Source organism: Chlorocebus sabaeus, chromosome 14 (assembly GCF_047675955.1).
Source record: "Chlorocebus sabaeus isolate Y175 chromosome 14, mChlSab1.0.hap1, whole genome shotgun sequence".
Lineage (NCBI taxonomy): Eukaryota > Metazoa > Chordata > Mammalia > Primates > Cercopithecidae > Chlorocebus > Chlorocebus sabaeus.
In genome coordinates, this window is record NC_132917.1 from 83648378 (window position 1) to 83671961 (window position 23584).

A 23584-nucleotide genomic window follows, 5' to 3' on the forward strand; every position below is an offset into this window, starting at 1 on the left:
CAGTGAGGTCCCCTGGTTGGCAACACGTTACACATGCTGTCACACATTATTGCTGGAAAAACTAAGCACCCCCTTTGAGACTCCACTGAGAAGGAAACACCTGGAACTTGTTCTTGGTTTCTCCTAGACTTCACCCTCTCCATGGCTTCAGATTGCTCTTTTTGATATTTGCCTTTTCTCCGTAACAAACCATAACCATGAATATAACAGCTTTGGGGAGTCCTGTGCATCCTTTCAGTCAATCATTGAACCTGAGGGGTGTCTTGAGAACCTCTGATACACCCGCTAAAATATCACTTCATCTACATAAAAGAGAAAACTCTAGGTCCAGTCTCTAGAAACCTGACCTGAATCAACATAAAGGGCAGCCATGGCTTCTCCCCCAGCTTTCTGACTGAAGCCCATGTTTTGATTGGAGCACCTTGATTAAACAGAAGACCCTCTGAGGAAACACCAGAGACAAAAGTGTACTTGGTAAATATTTCTCCAAGATTTCCCAAAGGGTCATATGGCTGTTTTCATCATGATAGAAAAGTAAATATGCAGACTGTTCATGGCTTACTAGACCGTGTCTTTGAAATGATGCTAATTTCTAGGAAACTAAAATGTCATTGTGATCCACCAGTCAAAGTAGGAGCTTAAAGTTGAGGGGGAGAAAGTGAAATAAAACAAATGTCCCCACACATGTAAAAAAAAGATTATTTTGTAGTTGATGCATACATATACAAGTCTCTATTTTTGACTCATCATCATTTATTCTATTTGAAATAAAATCTTTATTAATTTTCGTGAGAAAAAATAGTATGTTTTCACAAGAGAGTTTGTTTATCAGAATCTCCTCCTATACAATGGTTATAAGTTGTCGCTATAAATCACTAAGACCATATTGGTTTAACACATATAACATAACTTCTAATAACTTTAAATCCCTTACATCCTCGGGTGCTCATCTTAAAAGGCAATACATTAATTCAAGCAAATCACTGCTCTCATTAAATTTGTGGATAATCTATGGGATTGTTTTAGCTTATTTTCTTAAGAGGGACTGTATTATGTTCACTTATGTTACTGTTATCATTTGAAAGATGATCTTATTTTCTAGAAAGGACAAACAAGTATTTATAGGCAAATATAGCCAATAAGCAGCTATTAACTGAGGAACAGTGGTTTGGTTAACAAAAGGAAAGGTCTTTTAGGAGTCAAAAGTGCACGAGAGTGTTTGCATGTAAAAGAAGTCAATCAACCAGTCATAAATATTGTCTTCAAAATGTCTGCATTAAGTTATTTTTTTCTGATCAACCCTGTGGGCTGGGATTCCACAATAATGTCAGGAATGTCAGAGAGAAAAATCATTATGCTCTTCACATATTTTGACATATAGATAGTCTCAGGTCTCCCAGGGCCTGTGTGGTTTTCACCAGCAAGCTATGATGTTTTCTCTCTAGGTCATTCTAGAAGCACCATATTTTATGGCTAGTTGCTACTTTTTCACAAATACTGTTTTTTGCAAATCCTATGGAAAAATAAGAATAAATGTCAAACTCGCTGTGTGTCTTTGTCACAAAATAAACAGCATGATACGGTTTTTCACATCAAAGTTTTTTTTCAAAAATATTGCTTTATCTGTTTTTTTTTTTATCTTTGAATATCATACACATGACAAATTGTCTACTGAATGAACTAAATCTCTGGAATTTTTATTTTATCACATATTGGGAAATTGTCTGCCTATGCCATGTACCATAATTGATATCTTTCCTCTCTTTTTATATGTTTGGAGGCAGTTCAGATACGTAATCTCTTGACATAATTCTCATCTTATTGCTAAATCTACGGACAGATTTGCTTAACTTCACATAAAAAATTATATTTAGATTTTGCTCTATATAATTGTTGCTCATTTTTATACTGACACTGAACACTACCCACATCTAGTCCCACATCTGTTCAGAACAGAGAAAAAGGACCAAATACCTATTAGTTCACCACAGAGGCTCTGCTTTTGCTTCTCGAATCCCATTGTAAAAACTCTTGTTCAAAATATCTTTATTCTACTTTTTAAGATCCAAAACCCCAAATAGAAAACCTTTCATTATCCTATAGTTAACTGGCTTTATCTAATACATAAAATTAAAGAAACTCCATTTGTGATAAAGGAAGGCCTCACTTCAAATAATACAACCTTCTGAGGTATCAGGTGTAAACAGCAAAGTGTCATTCTTTGTGAGTCAGAGAGACTAATCTCTGTTTTAAGAAAATTAAATGTGTTATCTACCTAAGAATTAATCTAGGCCAGGCGTGGTGGCTCACGCCTGTAATCCCAGCACTTTGGGAGGCCAAGGTGGGTGGATCACAAGGTTAAGAGATCGAGACCAGCCTGCCAACATGGTGAAACCCTGTCTGTACTAAAAATACAAAAATTAGCTGGGTGTAGTGGCATGCACCTGTAGTCCTAGCTACTTACGAGGCTGAGACAGGAGAATCACTTGAACCCAGGAGGCAGAGGGTGCAGTAAGTCGAGATCACGTCACTGCATTCCATTCTGGCTATAGAGAGAGACTCTGTCTCAAAAAGAAGAAAAAAAGAATTAATCTTATGCTATACCACCTTTATTCACCATATCTTTAATTTTCATCCTGTATAATTTTCTCTTTATTCTGTATATTTTTTTACTCTAAATTCCATACAGCATGCACTTAATTTTTATTTGCTGAGATATCTTGTGAATGTCATTTTTCAGCAAACAAGAAAATAATTAAAAATTAAACAAATAACAATACAAACTTGTGACAGGCCTGCTGGCATTGCTACTCCAAGCTTCCCTGGGTCTGTTACTCATCCCCACAGACCCAGGAGAAAATAAACTCCTGCTTCCCCGCCCTTCAAGTCAACTTGCCGAACTTCATTCCAAGCTACAGTTAGAACTACAGCCTTCAGTAAGCAATCACCTCTAAAGTCAGCATGACTTTCAGATTCCTTCTCCTTGCTCATCTCTACAGTTTCTCTGCTCATTCATCAGTTATAACCATTAACTTTATTTCATGCTTAACAAGGTAAACAAATAATCAGATTGAAATTATCATCAATTTCAACTCCCAGATGCATAAAACTATCAGATTCCAAGCCCCTCAATGCCTCTTTCTGTCATTGCAATAAATGAACGTCCTTTGTCTTATCTAATATCAACTCTCCATCTGTGCTCTAGACTGAGAGATCTAGACACCCCCACACAACTTCTCAGGGATTAGACCATCTCTCTCCTCCAACATCGTCCTATCTCCTCCACTAGTATTTCATATCCTCTATTACTACTTCAGCACTGTGGCACCATTGTCTCTTATTATCTTTTAACTTGCCTCCATTCTTTTCTCTCTAGGGAAAAAAGGAAGAGGGGGAGTGAAGAAAGAAGGAAGGAAAGAAGAAGTAGGAGGGTCTAGAAAACAAGGGAGAAAAGAGAAGAAAATAAAACAAAAAAGACTCAAGTGTACTTATCTATGGTCTCATCTTGGTTCTCTCAATTCCTTTAGCTAGACAAAAACAAACTTCTTGGCAGAATCCCTGTCTTTATTTTCCAGTCTTCTGTGTCATTTGGGATGTTTTTCATTGCACATCACAGAATACCCAGTATAGATGACTGGGTTAAAAATAGCCCTTATGGGCTAAAGTCATAAGGGTCTCACATCTCACATAATATATAAGACATGCAAAGACAGGGCTATGTTGATGGGTTAATTCAGCTACTTGGCAATTTGATTAAGGGCTCAGGCAATTCCATTTTGACATTTTATATATATTCCTATATATATCATATTATGTGGACATCACCCCATAACTAATGTCCTTTTAAGAAACCCACCAGGATTGGATGCACAGTGGGACAACCACATGAAGAGGCAGTGAAAGGATGCCATCTGCAATCCAAGGAAATAGGGCTCAGAAGAAAACAATCCTGCTGGCACTTTGATCTTGGACTTCCTGTCTCTAGAACTATGAGAAAATGAATTGCTCTTGTTTAAGCCACCTAGTCTGTGGCAACCTTAGCAAACTGATACATCCAAGTTGTGTTTTTAAGGAATGAGGGCACATTTGAGAACACAGTACAAGTTTTATAACAAGGCTTCTTCTTAAAAAACAGTGTACTAGGCCTCCAATTTTTGTTTGTTTGTTTGTTTGTTTTTGCATCTGGCTGTACTGTTTACTTATTGTCTTCAGGGAAAATTTCTAAACTCCCTTGTTTAAGAAGCAGACATTCTAGCTGAGAGTAGTCATCTACATGGAGATAATAACAGCATCCCTATTGGACTGGTGAAATGATGATGAAATGAAACAAGGTTTATACATTTCTGAACACAGGGTCTGCTTATAATAAGTTCTCCATAAAAGTTATATACTTAATTTGCAATAACTTTCAACATAATAGAATTGATTCTCTCATAGAAGTTTTTATTTCCTTGAACAGTGATTAAGCTTTCTGAAATTTCATGCAAAAATACACAGATACCATAGCTCTCTTTTAGAATTCTTTAATGTCTACCCTTTTTTTTTTTTTTTTTTTTTTTTTGCAGAAAACATTTGTTAGGGGTTGCATAATATAAAGGTAGTTAATGTCACTGAATTGTACACTTATAAATGGTTCAAATGGTAATTTTGTTTTATATATGTGTATATATTTATACAGCTTTTTGTTTTATATGAGTATATATAAAACAATACATATGCACATATATGGTGTATATATATATGTATATATATAAAAACACAAGATAAAAAAGTAATAATGAAATATACCAAAAATCATTTAATATTATATTTTAAAAGGATGAATTGTACAGTCTATCAGGAGTGATATTTATTTGATTAAGGACATTTTATAGATATTATCAATAAGATAAATGCCATTTAGGTTAGCTTCAATTAATTCCTTTATAAACTATTTTTTTACAGCAAGAAGAAAGTAAAAAATAAGCTTTCAGCAATTTAAAATGCAGCAAAAGGAGTTACATGCCATTTTCCAGAAAAAATATCAACCTGTAACAGATTTGCAATCTGAACCTGAGGTTAGTGCTTAACAGTAGTTGTTGGAATTGGAAATACCACCTGCTTCCATTTCTGCAGTCACTTGATAGAGACCAAATACAAAGCATGGTACCAAATAGAGTTGAGGGCATTGAAGTGGCAATCAAACACACTGCAGAAACAAATGGAAGAGAGTGATACCACAGACTCAGGGAGGATACAGTTCATCCATCACATAACCAGCCAAAATTGCTATTTGTTCTTTTCAAACTTATGAAAAGATGAGACTCACTTCTCTGTCTTCACATGGAGAAGCGACTCAGAAAATTTAAAATCCCCAAATACACCATATGTTTCAATGTAACCTTACATCAAACACTTAGAAAAAAAAGAAGGAAGTAATTGAAACTATAACACTAATTAAAATAACTTACTGGATCAATTACAAATATTTGTGGTTTTTCAATCATTTTTTGCACATTAAGTATTTACTAATTTTATATCCTATTTAATTTTATATCCTAGTTTAGATATCCTAGGATTTAATTCTTATTATTATTCTGAAAATATGGGGAAATTTGAAAAGAATTTTAATTATTCAAGTACTTTTTAAAAAATTTGTTGTATGAGTCACTTCTTACATGTTGGTTTGTATCCTCTTATCAATACTTGTCTTATTTTCATCTGTGGCTGCTGTGATTACCAGCTCTTCATGGACATTGCCAAACTTCAAGCCAGCAAATCAACCTGAGAGAACATCTCCTGAGGTCCCTGCCTCCTGCCTCACATCTCATACATCTTGATTACCTTGCTGAGGTTGCTTTGTTGACCCTTAAGCAAGCCTCAGAGCAGAGAAAAGATTTCTGGAAAGACTTTTATTTATAGTTCTGTGGAAAGAACCTTTGGCTATAGTTGATGAGAATTAATTTGTCTCCCCTATCACCTCCATGCAAAATGCAATTCTGAATAGTTTCTTAGTAGATGGTCCAGAGACTTCAAGAGATCTAGCAATTAGCTCTTGAATTGCAATTAATTAGTGGATGCTTTAATAAGTGGCTTGACATAGCCTCAAATGTTTCTATGTCTTTTTATAATTTAATCCTAGCCTTGTCTTGCTCTCCTGTTATTTAGAAGTGCATGCAAACCTAGTATCAGGCTCTGCTTTCAGGTGAAGCTGGGCTATAATTTTTGTTTGTTTGTTTGTTTGCCTATTGACACCCTAAGAGTGTTACAGCAACATACCCTTCCCTGTGTTCAATTCAATTCGATAACTTATTTCCATGGCCAAGCTCACTGAGAGCTCATTATATATATATTCTGAAGAGAGAGGGTCCCATCTGAAGTGTCATGAGGATGCCATCCTGTTTCTAAAGACATTCGTTCATTGGAATGAATTTAGAATTAAGATGAAAATAAAAATAATATTGTGTGAATTTCTATGCCAAGATGTTATATAATTTGCTAAATGTATTCCTCATATTCAATGTGTATAATGCATGTGATTGATAACATAAAATAGCTATTATTATTGCTTTCAAGGATTATCTTCCTTTTCTATTTTCTCTTTTAAAATGCAGCTGGTCTCTGAACCAGGGGATGACAAATCCTCCCTGAAAGAACAGGTAATAAATATTTTAGGGTTTGTGAACCAAGTAGTAAAATCAAGGATATTATGTAGATATTTATATAACTATTTAACATGTAATCATGTAAAAATAGAAAACATGGTTTTATTTGTGGGGCAGATAAATGTGTAGATTGGCCAGATTTAGTCTTATAGCTTGAGAATCTCTAAATCTAGAAAATACAAATTATTTTATATGTGTATTATACTTCAATAAAAAGTTCTTAAAACTCAGTCACTCAGAAAAGGTAGCACAATAAGACTGACTGACTGAAACTACTTCCGATTATTTTCCTGGAGGAACTTGAAGCAAAAGATCAAGGCTGATCCTGAGCTGGAGCACCAGCACAATGAGGGGGCTAGCATCCCTTCTGACTCGCTGGTCCTTCAGGATTACCACGATTAAATATTTTAAATATCACTCCCGATAAGACATACTGTACAATTCACCTTTTAAAATGTAATATTCAATAATTTTCCATATGCTTCATTATTATTTTTAACTTGTGTTTATATATCTGTGTATGTGTATTTATATGTATGTATGTATTTTGTTTTATATTTACATATATGAAACAGAAACTGTATATATATACACACACATTATATATAACACAATTGCCATTTTAACCATTTATAAGCGTACAATTCAGTGGCATTAACTACCTTTATATTATGCAACCATCACCTCTATCTATTTCCAAAAATGTTTCATGTACTCCAATAGAAACTCTGTAACCATCAAGCAATAAATTCTCAGCCCTTGGTAACCTCTAATGTACTTTCTGTCTCTTTGGATTTGCCTATTCTAGATAAATTACAAAAACAGTATCATACAATATTTATCCTTTATTACCTTGCTTATTTTACTTATCGTACTGTTTTTGAATATCATCCATGTTGTAGTACGTGTTAGGATACCATTCCTTTTTATGGCTGAATAATATTCTATTATACATATACACTACATTTTGTTTATTCATTCATCTGTTGATGGACACTTAGAATGTTTTCGTCTTTTGCCTACTGTGAATAATGTTGAGATAAACATTGGCATACAAGTATTTGTTCAAATCTCCATTTTCTTGTGTGATTTTTTTAAAAATTAGAATCACTTTAATTGTTGTGATATCTTATCATGCTTTTTGATCATCATAACAACCTAAACATACTTGAATGCTTACTGTTTGCCCAGCATTGTGCTAGACCTTTAATCTATTTTATCTCATTTAATGCTGATAGTTGCTCAATAACATCAGTGTTATAAGGTTCATTCTATAGACTGATGACTGATCTCTAATGTAAAATGATTTAAGAAAGGCCATATAACCAATAAGTAGCATAAGCAAACTTGAAATCCAGGTCAGTTCTGAGAAAATCCTCTATGATATAAGAGGAACAGAAATTCTGCAATCAGAACTACTCTCTGCTTCCACAAATTCAGAGGCCTGGGAGTTGGAAGAGATTCCCTGAAAGTTGTCCATTTACTAATAATTTATTTAATTAATTTATACATCCAAATACATATGTATTTTACCAATTTATATGTGTATCAGTTGTTCTGTTGTGATATGTATGATGTTAGTGTAATAACTCCATCTGCCAAATAATCAATCTATAAAGATGTTAAATTAATGGAAAAGACATCTGCCCTCACAACTACCCTCTGTCCTACACCAAAGAGATGAACACCTTTAACAATTTCTTGTATTAGTTTTTCTGTTGTCTAACAGTAGAATTCCAAATATTATGCTTCCTAATTTCTTGATTTTATTTAAATCACCAAAATATCTATTGAATCAGCATAGAGCATTTTGTTGGTTATAGTTTTAATTATTCCACTGTGAACATATATAGCCATATATAATACATGTAAATATACATGTATGCTATATGAATTACAGTGCTCATTTAAAATGAGTGGGTTAGGTTCCCTCCACTACCTATCATCTCAACCTTCTTTTATGATTCTCAACTTCACATTACTTTAACATAGTCATTTTATGCAACTCTAATTCTTCTTTGTTTTGCCTATAGATTAATTCTAAAACAATAAGTTCAAATTTATGATTACATAAATTTCATTTAGACTCAAATGGGGTTATTAGAACTACGCAGTAAGAATGCAATCAAGTATTTTAATCTGTGACATTTTGAGAACAAATATTTGTCATTATTTTTCTATAATGCATCAACTCAAAAATCCTCAAAAATCATAAAGTCAATTCTACTATACATTGTATACTATATATTGTACCATTAATTTTACTGGCAGCTTTTATAGTAAAAGCTTAAATTTAAATATTAAAGGTGTCTTTTTAATTTTCTACAGAAAAAAATTATATGTCTTCTTCTTAATGTAAGATCTTCATCTAGCTTTTCAATTACATTGAGTATTGAATGGTAAAGTATAAGCTTATTTTCTAGGTCTTTCAAACAGTTGTCATTTCAGAAATTCTTCCATTGCATCCCTGTTTTAATATGATTCTTTTATGTATTCTATCTTCCCCTTGCTTGGTTTTCTTTTTGTTTTGATTTAGCAATTTCTAAAGAATTTCTGAGACTTCAGAAGTATGAAAACATCTTTATTTTACTCTCATACTTTATGAATAGTTTGATTTGGCAGAGAGGTCTTCATTCAAAGTCAGTCTCCCATAGACCTTTGATGATGATGTCCCATTGCCTTTTTAAATTCAATATTCCTGGCGAAAAATATGATACGTGTTTGGTTGTAAGTAACCTAGGTTTTCTTCACTGGAGAATTTTCTACTAATTTTATATTTTTAAATTCTGTATTCTAAAATTTCTTGAGAATGCATTTGATTTTTTTTTGAAATTTCCCTGTCCAACAATCTGTGTGTTTTTAATATGAAGATATATGTACTATCTCAATTCTAGAAAATTATTTTTTATAATTTTGAAATTATACAGAGAGACGTCAGTAACTAGCAAGTCATGTATTAATATATGGGTCAACACAGGAGTTGCAGAGAAATCCAGATAAAGGATTAGAAACAGAAGGCTCATGCTGACTATCAAAGAATGTGTTAACATCTGAAAAAAAGCTGGCCATGCAAGCTACAATTCTGATCATTAGACTTGGATTCATTCACAGATGTTCCAATGTAGGCTGAGCACAGCTCTGGAGAATGAGCACAGAAGCAGGTTCTGGGAATGACTGTCACCTGTAAGGTGTATCAGCCATTGGGAAACAGAGATTGAAAAACAAACTTGAATTATTGAGAAAATTCCCAATGGCTGTTGAACTTAAATGTTGTTAGACAGGTCAGTATATCTTTAATACTGAGAAATGGGTAAGACAAAATAGACATCCAAACTAGCATGCAAAGGTAAAGCCAAGGCTCAGAAATGAAATAAGTACCAGGATATCAGCCCTAGAATAGAAATAAGTACCAGGATAGCAGCCCTACGACTGCTGGATAAAGTGATGTTCTGTCCTCAAAAGTGAGGCCATTCTACTTTAATATCTTGTGCTTCAGGCTTCCTAGTTTTATAAAAATGGGCCTTAGTCAACATATCTGGATGAAATAGAATTGTAAAAGTAGAATCAACAAAATAGGATGGCTCCAAAGGCATCTACAAGTACAAGGATAGAAAATAAAAATAAGATTTCCCTAGGGTTAGTGGTTAACAAGGCTCAAGTGTCCAATGGTGGCCCTTGGCTTGGCTTTTATGGAAAATATATAAAATATATGCAATAAGGATTCTTTTTCTTACTCTATTATGAGTTTGCCATTTAGCTCAAACATGTAAAAATCCTTAGAATTGATAAATCTTCAGGAATATCTTTTCACCATACCATTCTTTTTGACATTTTTCCTTTTTTTGTAATGACAAGAAGATGAGTGATATTTAGAGATTTTTTTCCACTGGCAAAAGGTTCCATGAATAATAACATTTGAGATGCATAAACTCAGGAAATTCTGTCAGCAGTGATGTTCTCATGTAAGATTACTTGAAGTGCTGAATTTCCATTTTTGAGTATCAGAACTAGAATCTAAGGATAGAGGTTCCATCACACGTTAACCATAAATGGTTCAGGGTTACTTACATAACTTTACCAGGCCCCAGTTTCCTCATCAGTATTATCACAGTAATAGCAAATAGGTTCAAGAGTTGTAATTCATGAAGGATGTAACAGAAGTTTACTATTGTTATTTTATTTTATTTTTCAAAGGCCAAGGCTTACACATGATAGATACCACTATGATTGATAACAGACTTTGCACATATATTTGGGTAAGTCATTGAATCTGTCATTTGTCTAGATTCTGTTACGCTCCATAAAGTATAGATATGTTTTGTGTCTTTAGAGCATGGAGCTAATTGAGTTAAACTCAAAGTCTAAGCTCTCTCCCTTGTAGTAGGCAGAAGTTGAACTATTCAGTTCTTTCCATTTAGCTGGGTTTTCTGGAGTTTGTCACACACATTTGTATAGCATAGGTTATCAGATCACTGAACAGTGTTTATGTCTCACTTTCCAGCTGCTGTGGTCACCAGGAACACTATCCTCTCATTTCTCAAGCAATAAGAATATACTTTCTTTTCCTTCATTATAGCCAACTGTAGAGGCAACATCTGGGAACTGCACCTAGGTGAAAAGTCATAAAACACAAAACCTGATCCATGACTCACACAAAAAGCCATAAAACCAGGAAACTTCAAGTGTTATCACTTTTCTAGATTTTGCCTGCATCTGGCAACTCTCTATAGTGACTTTTGATATTTTAAAAGTATTTTGATTAGTATTTTTAATTATTTTGGGAAAGAAGGTTGATCTGATATGAAATACTCTGCCATTACTGGAAACAGTACTTCAGAATTATTTCTAATGCAGCATTTCTGAAGCTTTTATTATAATGATTGCTTTTCTTGGAATATAACCAATACACATAAACAATAACTCTACAGTATTTAGAGATAGTAATAAACAAAATATTCAACGTTCTTTGCCATTTTATCAAAATAGCTCAATAATAAATATAAATGGGTTGACATGCATTCTATCAGTGACCACATGATAGCTAGCATATAGCAAGTGTAGAATTATATGTGGACCTTCATTACCTATCCTGTCTTTAATCAAATTTCTCAGTGTGGGTATGAGGTCTGTGATTAAAAGAGACTGACCCATGACAGCTATATAAAGTTATGAGAGGTAACATGATCTTAAAGGCACTTGACTAATTTGAAATATTCTTTCACTAAAATAGGAAAAATGATTAAGCCTACAGCAGAAATCAGGTAGGATTATCTATCTTATCAATAATTTTTTTTTCATCTGGAGGGAGATTTTGTTGTAAAAGGTTATTTCTTAAAGGTCAGACAAATTATGGTTCAGAGCTGACTGCTTAAAAGGCTATCACGCAATAAACAGTAGAGTCTCCAGAGGTAAACGTCAGAGGTTGAGAATTACAGTCTCAAGGGTTACAAGCAGTGAGAGCATTGATGAGGCTTTAAACTGGTTGAGTAAAGTGACATTTGACTTGGCATTCGGATTATACTGCTTCTTCCTTTGTTTCTTTCTTGGATCCTGTTTTAACTTTGCTTGCTTTTTTTTTTAGTTTTAAAACAGTAGAATTCATTATTATGAGGAAATTCATTATCATTATAATTTAAATATCAAATTCATTATGAGTCATTATGTTAGTCAATTTTTTTTTCTAACCTGAACTGCTCCCAGGCACTAAAACTTACTTGTTGCCCACTCTTCTGATTACTCTTTTGACTCCAACAGCACACAAAAAAATTCCAGATATAGACTCTTCCGATACTCCTCATTTAACATTTTTGTTACCAACAAAGTTACACATGGACAGACTTCATCTTAGGTAAGTCTTGTATGTAAGGCATAGAAATTTAAAAAACAAAAACAAAATGAAACAAAACCAAGAAAGGCAAATAGGAAGCATTGGTATACAGAGACAGGGTCCCAATTTTAAGAACTATTCACATTACAGATGTGCAACACAGCGCAATAATTGAAACCTGGACCATTGTCCTTCTGGTAAATGGAAATATATGATACTCTATTATCATAAAATAGAAATAATTAGAGGAATTTGAAACAATTTTGCTAAATGCACTTAAAATTTTTAGTAAGACTAAAATACATGGTGGATACACTTGGAAAAAATGCAAAAAAAATTCTACTATTTCAATATCTACAGCTGGGCATAGCTACAAATGATTAAAACATAAAATTCAAGGAATATTCTAGATAAATTTGAGGAAATACAAACAATTTATTCTAACAGTGGGACACAAAATTATGAACTGACAAAATTAGTTGTTCCTGGCTTAACAGACCAATAAAATCAAAATAACTAGATTAGAAAATGGAGCTTAAATACTACATTTGCAGATAAAGCCATTGAGATAGAGAATTTTGGCTGTCTAAAGACCAATGCTGAGAACTTGCCTGCTATTCTGATAGCCCCATATATCAATAACCACATGTTCAATATTGCCATGTTTCTAACATTAGCCTGAGAGGTATTACCTATTCTTCATCAGATATACCCCATATCTACTTTAGTGTTGCTTTGCATCAGATGAACTCAAATGTTGACAGGGTACTATCACAGTAGGTAGTATAAACAGTGCCAAAAGAAAAAAAAAAAAGAAAATGAGACAAAGGAAAGGCCTCTACTATGCTCACTAATCCAGTAATTTTGAACTTTTACTTGGCTTTCTATTTTTAGGGCCCCCAAATAAGAAAGGTTTTAATTTGAAAGAAAAATAGGAAACAACATTTATTGAGTTAAAACTTTTCTCTGCCCATACACAAACTAGCTGGGGCCTTTTAATACCACAAATAACTCACATTACATCATATATGTCAAACGTACTCTTGGTGTGGCTGGTCTTCCCTTTTCCACTATGTTCCTCTATGCAGTAGGCAGACGTTCTGGACACAGAAATTTGAGGGGTCAGTTGATGAGTTGTCTCATTTAGGTCATAAGATAAAAAAAACTAAAAATTAAAACTAAATTAAAAAATAAAACAACTCCTTTAATTTTTTTGAGCAAGCAACCAGGGAGGAAAATAAGTGGTCAAAGTGAGATATTAGGATTTATGATCAGTAAATGTTCTGATGGTGAAAATATTTTAAAAATATGAACCTAAGGGAAATTGGAGAAAAATTCAGTGAGTCATGTTTATTGATTACATCATTCTCATAGATGTTGAAGACAGTCAGAATGGTAGCGTAATCGGTATAGAAAGCAAAACTGGACTAAATGGAAGAGTCTTCACTGAATGCGAGGCAGAGGGCTGAGTAAGGCGAAGAAGGAGCCAACATTATGGACGTAAAAGACAGGGACTGTGCCACACGCAGATTATTCTTAGTAGGCTGCTCTTTCTCATGCCATCTCCCCAACACACAATGACTTCTGTATAATTCATTCTGGAAATTCTTTCTGTCTCCTAACACAATGTCCAGGTAGCCTAGTTCTCTACATTTCTAAATTTTTTTGTGCAGTTCTCTAATGTAGTCTGTTTCAGGAGGTTTCAAGCAGTTTTAAGCTTCATTAGCTTACAAGTATAAATATTATAGACTTAAACATCATTGAAAAGGTTTACTATTTCACCTTTGTATATATAAATGTGTGTGTGTGTGTATATATATATATATATATATAAAATTTATAAAAAACTAACATTTTGGTCAAAATGTGCTACTTTAATCAAACCCACCAAAATAAAAAAATAAAATGAAAAATTTATTATACAAAATATGCAAAACTAAATAAGTCTATGAAAACACAACTTTCAGATTTTCATAAGTTTTTATTATTTGTATTTCTGAAGTTGCTAAAGTTTAGAGCTGCCTCAATACTTTTAGAAAACCCTGAATTAAACTTTCCATACTGGAATTCATTATAATCATTTGCTTGTATATCTTTTTATATAATAAATTATAATTATCTTGAAGGAAGTGCCTATATTATATTTATCTTCTTTGTTGTCTGGACCATAATGGGACCCAGAATATGGTAGAAGCCCAATAAATAATATTATTCATTGATGAAATAAATGAGTAAATGTGGGCCAGTTAGTGTGTGAATACATATATACTATACACTGTATATATATATTGTGTGTGTACAGATATACTATATACTATATTATGTGTGTGTGTGTGTCACTTTTTGTTTATCTGAACAAAGATAAACTTGACTTTTCATATAAGGAGTGCCTTAAATCACAAATGGTTATAGGCCAATGTGAGGTGGCAGGCCAGCAAGAATATTAGAATGCCACAATCTGGGAACTTACAACAAACCCTACATTGGTAACTCTACACTTCCAACATCAAAGGCAAGACATTTCTGAAAGTGAGAAACCAAAACTTTCTCCCTTTCTTAATCCTCATTTTGTTTAGAGCAAACATATGGCGCTATAGGCTCAAAGCTCAGGCTGTGAATTGGATACTATACTGAAAGTATATCCTCACATTTCCTGATTCATAAACTAGCATTTCCTTTATTTGACCTTCATGTATATATATTTCTGGGCCTATACAAACAGTATGGCCTGGCTCATGAATTCCATGATTAAAGTGCACCAACACACTTGCACTCCTGATGAGAATATCCTTTTTGTAGAGAGATTCACAGTAGAATGAGATAAATCCATTCTTTATTGATATAGATGATACTAATAAAAAGCCAGTGAATAAATTGAAAGATATCTATTTTTACTGGGGATGGATTAAATGCCTCTAAGAAGCATATAATCAGAGAGGGAATGATATTTTAAAAATACATGTGCTTCAGAATATTGCAATCATGATTTTGAATAGTGCCCAAATCACTTACAATCTATGGGACTGGATCGAAGCTATCCAGATTATGTGAACTCATTTCTTTTATCATGAAAGTAAATACAGCAACATTAGTTTTAAAAGTTGTTGAGTAGGATCATGAAGGATACAGATAAAATACAATCAGGCATACACAGACTCTCTATAAATAAATAATTCTGCTATTAGTCTGTCTATGCAGTTCATTGCTGTTTTAAATAAACATTCAAATTACTTGTCAATCCCCTGATACCCTAACCAACAAGGAACTGCTTTTGATGTCCAATTTCTTAACAATAAAATTACCTCAATGTAATTGCAAAAATATTTGATATTTTCTCTCATTTGCCTGGTAATTTCTATATTTGTTGATTAGGGAAATACCTATAAGTGAAAGAGGTAGCTAGAAATTAATATCACATCGAAAGGAAATTTAGAATTGAGAAAATTCAACCATATTCACGTGAAAATCTTCCTTTATATTGACAAAAGTGCGATCACTTTATTCAACCAAGACTGAAATTGAACATTTTAAGTATATTTTTAATTTTATTTTGAGGGTTTTTATTTAAAAATATTTATGAGGCCGAAATAGAGACATAGAGACACAGTTTGACTGTATGAACTGCTTTTATGTAAAACTGAAGTACAAGGAATTCATGAAAACATGATCAGGGAATAGTTATCTTCCAAGGCTCTCAGAAAGCTATAAATTGCATGGGAGTTTCTAAGCCAAAAAAATGAAAACCTAGTAAGATGTGTTGAAATAATCTTGTTGATTCTCAGGCATGTTCCCAAACCTGTGATAGCATTTTATTACTAAAAAGAAGAAAAAATTCAAGTTCAAAATGAATATCTCTCAACTTCCAAATCAAGCTAGATAAGAAATAACTTTTTAAATCTATTTGAAGTTATATTATTGAATTTTCAACAAGTGCTCCTGACTTACCAGGAGGGTCATGATAACGGTGCTCTTATGAGTTCTAAAAACTTGGTTATTTCTTGAAAGGTTTATATGAGATTTAATCTTACGTCAATCTAAAATTAATCTTAATTTAAAACATTAAATTTAATATTATAAAAATTACATAATGAAATATTGAGATTTATAAATGTCTGCTGTTTTATGGGAAAAACAAAAGAATCAATCATGCAAAATAGAATATTTCTGTATCAGAGCTATTATGGTCTCCATTTAGTGAAAACATTCCAGAGAACATTAGAGTTAGAAATAATATTAATGATACTGAATCTGTCATCCTCATTTTATCAATGAGAGCACCCAGTATTAGGGGCAAATTTGACTCAAGAACAACAGAACTTTATTCCCAGTATAGCACACAGAACTTATAAAAACATAGAGTTCTGGATTTTTCTAAGCAATTTGGGAAGTTATAACTCAAAAGTAGTTGAGAGTGGCATGTATACAGTCTTGATTTGAATGTAAGTCAGAAAAAGCATTTTTGTAAGGCAATTCAGAATTGTAACTAGCAAAAATTGTGGCAATATATAATAATTTTCTAGCATTTGTGGCAAGGAATCATAGAAATATTGTCTCAGTCAGAAGTACTCATACTTAAATGGCCGAAATGGGCGAACATTATCTTCATCCTACATTTAAAGGGTTCCCAGACATATAAGTATTGATAGAAGGCAAAGATTGTCTTCCAATAAAGATGAAAGGGTCAGATATTAATTTTCCTAGCATTTGCAGCTAGGATATAGGCATGTGGCTTTGAATTAATTTGATATGGGAGCTCACCACACAGAATATTTGCCTCAGAAATCTCTTTTGGTGTTGATGAGAGCATGCTATGGAGAACTTAGAGGTAACAGTGAAACAATCTGCAGCACGTGGCTTTTAATTGAAGCATGTGGCTTCTAACAGTGAAGATGCCATTGTCTTTACCATAATGGTGTGTAGCAGGATTGTGAGCATGGATTCTGTAGCTTACCTTATCCTTCTATAAAATAACCTACAGCTTTTAAATAATTTTCTTGTGTGTCTATATATTATATTGTATTTATGTAATTATATACACACAATATATAAGTATAAAATTATAATTATATATATAATCTTTGTGTGTGTATATATGTGTGTGTGTATATAACTCTAATACAGCCATATTCCATTTTTATGGCATAAATATAAAAACTAGGGAGAGTGCAAGAGTGTTTCAGTACAAGCAACCCATATATATATACACACACATACATAAATACACATATATCTACACACATATATAGATACACATATATACATACCAGCTCTCTGTAATTACTAGTAAGCTTACTATTAGATTTGTAAGATTATAATATAAATTTGTTAAAATCTTAATAACTATTCAGCTATTTCCTGTAATAGATTTTCAAGGCACAATCTCATTGACTTGGGAATTTACACAAAAACACTTACAAAGTCTGTCATTTTTTCCAATCCAAGCAAACATGTTTGTCCTAATGTCAACATTAGACAGATCAACGAGACAGAAAATTAACAAGGATATCTACGACTTGAACTCAACTCTGCACTAAGCAGACCTAATAGACATCTACAGAACTCTCCACCCCAAATCAACAGATTATACATTCTTCTCAGCACCACATCGCACTTATTCCAAAATTGACCACATAATTGGAAATAAAGCACTCCTCAGCAAATGTACAAGAACAGAAATTATAACAAACTGTCTCTCAGACCACAGTGCAATCAAACTAGAACTCAGGACTAAGAAACTCAATCAAAACCGCTCAACTACATGGAAACTGAATAACCTGCTCCTGAATGACTACTGGGTACATAATGAAATGAAGGCAGAAATCAAGATGTTCTTTGAAACCAATGAGAACAAAGATACAACATACCAGAATCTCTGGGACACATTTAAAGCAGTGTGTAGAGGGAAATTTATAGCACTAAATGCCCACAAGAGAAAGCAGGAAAGATCTAAAATTGACACTCTAACATCACAATTAAAACAACTAGAGAAGCAAGAGCAAACACATTCAAAAGCTAGCAGAAGTCAAGAAATAACTAAGGTCAGAGCAGAACTGAAGGAGATAGAGACACAAAAAACCCTCCAAAAAATCAATGAATCCAGGAGTTGGTTTTTTGAAAAAATCAACAAAATTGATAGATCACTAGCAAGACTAATAAAGAAGAGAGAAGAATCAAATAGACGCAATAAAAAATGATAAAGGGGATATCACCACCGACCCCACAGAAATACAAACTACCATCAGAGAATACTATAAACACCTGTACACAAATATACTAGAAAACCTAGAAGAAATGGATAATTTCCTGGACACTTATACTCTTCCAAGACTAAACCAGGAAGAAGTTGAATCCCTGAATAGACCAATAGCAGGCTCTGAAATTGAGGAAATAATTAATAGCCTACCAACCAAAAAAAGTGCAGGACCAGATGGATTCACAGCTGAATTCTACCAGTGGTACAAGGAGGAGCTGGTACCATTACTTTTGAAACTATTCCAATCAACAGAAAAAGAGAGAATCCTCCCTAACTCATTTTATGAGGTCAACACCATCCTGATACCAAAGCCTGGCAGAGACACAACAAAAAAAGAGAATTTTAGACCAATATCCCTGATGAATATTGATGCAACATTCTCAATAAAAAACTGGGAAACTGAATCCAGCAGCACATCAAAAAGCTTATCCACCATGATCAAGTGGGCTTTATCCCTGGGATGCAAGGCTGGTTCAACATATGCAAATCAATAAACATAATCCAGAATATAAACAGAACCAAAGACAAAAACCACATGATTATATCAATAGATGCAGAAAAGGCCTTTGACAAAATTCAACAGCGCTTCATGCTAAAAGCTCTCAATAAATTTAGTATTGATGGAACGTATCTCAAAATAATAAGAGCTATTTATGACAAACCCACAGCCAATATCATACTGAATGGGCAAAAACTGGAAGCATTCCCTTTGAAAACTGGCACAAGTTAGGGATGCCCTCTCTCACCACTCCTATTCAACATAGTGTTGGAAGTTCTGGCTAGGGCAATCAGGCAAGAGAAAGAAATAAAGGGTATTCAGTTAGGAAAAGAAGTCAAATTGTCCCTGTTTGCAGATGACATGATTGTGTATTCAGAAAATCCCATCATCTCAGTCCAAAATATCCTTAAGCTGAGAAGCAACTTCAGTAAAGTCTCAGGATACAAAATTAATGTGCAAAAATCACAAGCATTCTTATACACCAGTAACACACAAACAGAGAGCCAAATCATGAATGAACTTCCATTCACAATAGCTTCAAAGAGAATAAAATACCTAGGAATCCAACTTACAAGGGATGTAAAGGACTTCTTCAAGGAGAACTACAAACCACTGCTCAGTGAAATAAAAGAGGACACAAACAAATGGAAAAACATACCATGCTCATGAATAGGAAGAATCAATATCATGAAAATGGCCATACTGCCCAAGGTAATTTATAGATTCAATGCCATCCCCATTAAGCTACCAATGAGTTTCTTCACAGAATTGGAAAAAACTGCTTTAAAGTTCATATGGAACCAAAAATGAGCCCACATTGCCAAGACAATCCTAAGTCAAAAGAACAAAGCTGGAGGCATCATGCTACCTGATTTCAAGCTATACTACAAGGCTACAGTAACCAAAACAGCATGGTACTGGTACCAAAACAGAGATATAGACAAATGGAACAGAACAGAGTCCTCAGAAATAATACCACACATCTAGAGCCATCTGATCTTTGACAAACCTGAGAAAAACAAGAAATGGGGAAAGGATTCCCTATTTAATAAATGGTTCTGGGAAAACTGGCTAGCCATAAGTAGAAAGCTGAAACTGGATCTTTTCCTTACTCCTTACAAAAATTAATTCAAGATGGATTAGAGACTTAAATGTTGGACCTAATACCATAAAAACCCTAGAAGAAAAACCTAGGTAATACCATTCAGGTCATAGGAATAGGCAAGGACTTCATGTCTAAAACACCAAAAGCAATGGCAACAAAAGCCAAAATTGACGCAACAAAAGTGAAATTTGACAAATGGGATTTAATTAAACTAAAGAGCTTCTGCACAGCAAAAGAGACTACCATCAGAGTGAACAGGTAACCTACAAAATGGGAGAAAATTTTTGCAATCTACTCATCTGAAAAGGGCTAATATTCAGAACCTACAAAGAACTCAAACAAATTTACAAGAAAAAAACAAACAACCCCATCCAAAAGTGGGCAGGGGATATGAACAGACATTTCTCAAAAGAAGACATGCATACAGCCAACAGACACATGAAAAAATGCTCATCATCACTGGCCATCAGAGAAATGCAAATCAAAACCACAATGAGATACCATCTCACACCAGTTAGAATGGCAGTCATTAAAAAGTCAGGAAACAACTGGTGCTGGAGAGGATGTGGAGAAATAGGAACACTTTTACACTGTTGGTGGGATTGTAAACTAGTTCAACCATTATGGAAAACAGTATGACGATTCCTCAAGGATCTAGAACTAGAAGTACCATATGACCCAGCCATCCAATTACTGGGTATACACCCAAAGGATTATAAATCACTCTGCTATAAAGACACATGCACACATATGTTCATTGTGGCACTCTTCACAATAGCAAAGACTTGGAATCAACCCAAATGTCCATCAGTGACAGACTGGATTAAGAAAATGTGGCACATACACACCATGGAATACTATGCAGCCATAAAAAAGGATGAGTTCATGTACTTTGTAGGGACATGGACGCAGCTGGAAACCACCATTCTCAGCAAACTATTGCAAGAACAGAAAGCCAAACACCGCATGTTCTCACTCATAGGTGGGAACTGAACAATGAGATCACTTGGACTCGGTAAGGGGAAAATCACACACCGGGGCCTATTATGGGGAGGGGGGATGGGGGAGGGATTGCATTGGGAGTTATACCTCATGTAAATGATGAGTTGATGTGTGCTGATGAGTTGATGGGGGCAGCACACCAACATGGTACAAGTATACATATGTAACCTGCATGTTGTGCACATGTAGCCTAGAACTTAAAGTATGATAATAAAAAAAGAAAAAAAAAAAGGTATAAGGGAGGGGTCCAGTTTCAGTTTTCTGCATATGGCTAGTCAGTTTTCCCAGCACCACTTATTAAATAGGGAATCCTTTCCCAATTGATTGTTTTTGTCAGGTTTGTCAAAGATCAGATGGTTGTAGATGTGTGGTGTTATTTCTGATGTCTCTATTCTGTTCCATTGGTCTATATTTCTGTTTGGTAGCAGTACCATGTTGTTTTGGTTACTGTAGGCTTATAGTGTAGCTTGAAGTCAGGTAGCATGATGCCTCCAGCTTCGTTCTTTTTGCTTAGGATTCTTGGCTATGAGAGGTTTTTTTTGGTTCCATATAAATTTTAAACTATCTTTTTTCTAAATCTGTGAAGAATGTCAATGGTAGTTTGATGGGGAGAGCATTGAATATATAAATTATTTTGGGCAGTATGGCCATTTTCACAATATTGATTATTTCTATTCATGAGCATGGAATGTTTTTCCATTTTTTTGTGTCCTCTCTTATTTCCATGGGCAGTGGTTTGTAGTTCTCCTTGAAGCAGACCTTCAAGTCCTTTATTAGTTGTATTCCTAGGTATTTTATTCTCTTCATTGCAGTTGTGAATGGAAGTTCATTCATGATTTGACTCTCTGCTTCTCTGTTGTTGGTGTATAGGAATGCTTATGATTTTTTCACATTGATTTTGTATCCTGAGACTTTGCTGCAGTTGCTGACCAGCTTAAGGAGTTTTTGGGCTGAGATGATGGGGTTTTCTAAATATAGCATCATGTTGTCTGCAAACAAAGACAATTTGACTTCCTCTCTTCCTATTTGAACACCCTTTATTTATTTCTCTTACCTGATTACACTGGCCAGAACTTGCAATACTATGTTGAATAGGTGTGGTGAGAGATGGCATCCTTGTATTGTGCTGGTTTTCAAAGGGAATGCTTCCAGGTTTTGCCCATTCAGTGTGACATTGGCTGTGGGTTTGTCATAAAAAGCTCTTATTATTTTGAGACATGTCCCATTAATACCTAGATTACTGAGAGTTTTTTTTTTTTAACATGAAGGGACATTGAATATTATCAAAGGTCTTTGCTGCATAGTTTTTGCCATTGTTTCTGTTTCTGTGATGGATTACATTTATTGATTTGTGTATGTTAAACCAGCCTTGCATTCCAGGAATGAAGTTGACTTAATCGTGGTGGATAAACTTTTTAGTGTGCTGCTGGATTTGGTTTTCCAGTATTTTATTGAGGATTTTTGCATCGATGTTCATCAGGGATATTGGCCTGAAATTTTCTTTTCTGTTGTATTTCTGCCAGGTTTTGGTGTCATCATGATGCTGGCCTCATAAAATGAGTTAGGGAGGAGTCTCTCCTTTTCAAGTGTGTGAAATAGTTTCTGAAGGAATGGTACCAACTCTTCTTTGTACCTCTGGTAGAATTTGGCTGTGAATCTATCTGGTTCTGGGCCTTTTTGTGTTGTAGGCTATTAATTACTGCCTCAATTTCAGAAATTGTTATTGGTGTATTCAGGGATTTGACTTCTTCCTGGTTTGGTCTTGGGAGGATGTATGCGTCCAGGGATTTATCCATTTCTTCTAGATTTTCTAGTTTATTTTGTGTAGAGGTGTTTATAGTATTCTCTGATGGTAGTTTGTATTTCTGTGGGATCAGTGGTGATATCCTGTTAATCATTTTTTATTGTGTCTATTTGGTTCTCACTTTTCTTCTTTATCAATCTAGCTAGCAGTCTATCTATGTTTTTCTTTTCAAAAAAAAAAAGGCTCCTGTATTTATTGATTTTTGAAGGATTTTCATGTTTTTATCTCCTTCAGTTTTACTCTAATCTTAGTTATTTCTTGTCTTCTGCTAGCTTTGGGATTTGTTTGCTTTTGCTTCTCTAGTTCTTTTAATTGTGATATTAGGGTGTCGACTTGAAATCTTTCTAGCTTTTCTGATGTGGGCATTTAGTGCTATAAATTTGCATCTTAACACTGCTTTAGTTGAGTCCCAGAGATTCTGGTACATTGTCTCTTTGTTCTCATTGGTTT

General features: G+C 34.0%; 1 long non-coding RNA gene across 1 annotated transcript in view; it reads right to left on the reverse strand.

Moving 5' to 3' along the window:
- LOC140713441 (uncharacterized) overlaps window positions 1-23584 on the reverse strand; it is a 142535-nt gene that overhangs the window by 16103 nt on the left and 102848 nt on the right. Inside the window, exon 3 of the long non-coding RNA XR_012095517.1 lies at window positions 2465-2561. This is a non-coding gene — a long non-coding RNA (uncharacterized lncRNA). The remainder of the gene's footprint in view (window positions 1-2464; window positions 2562-23584) is intronic.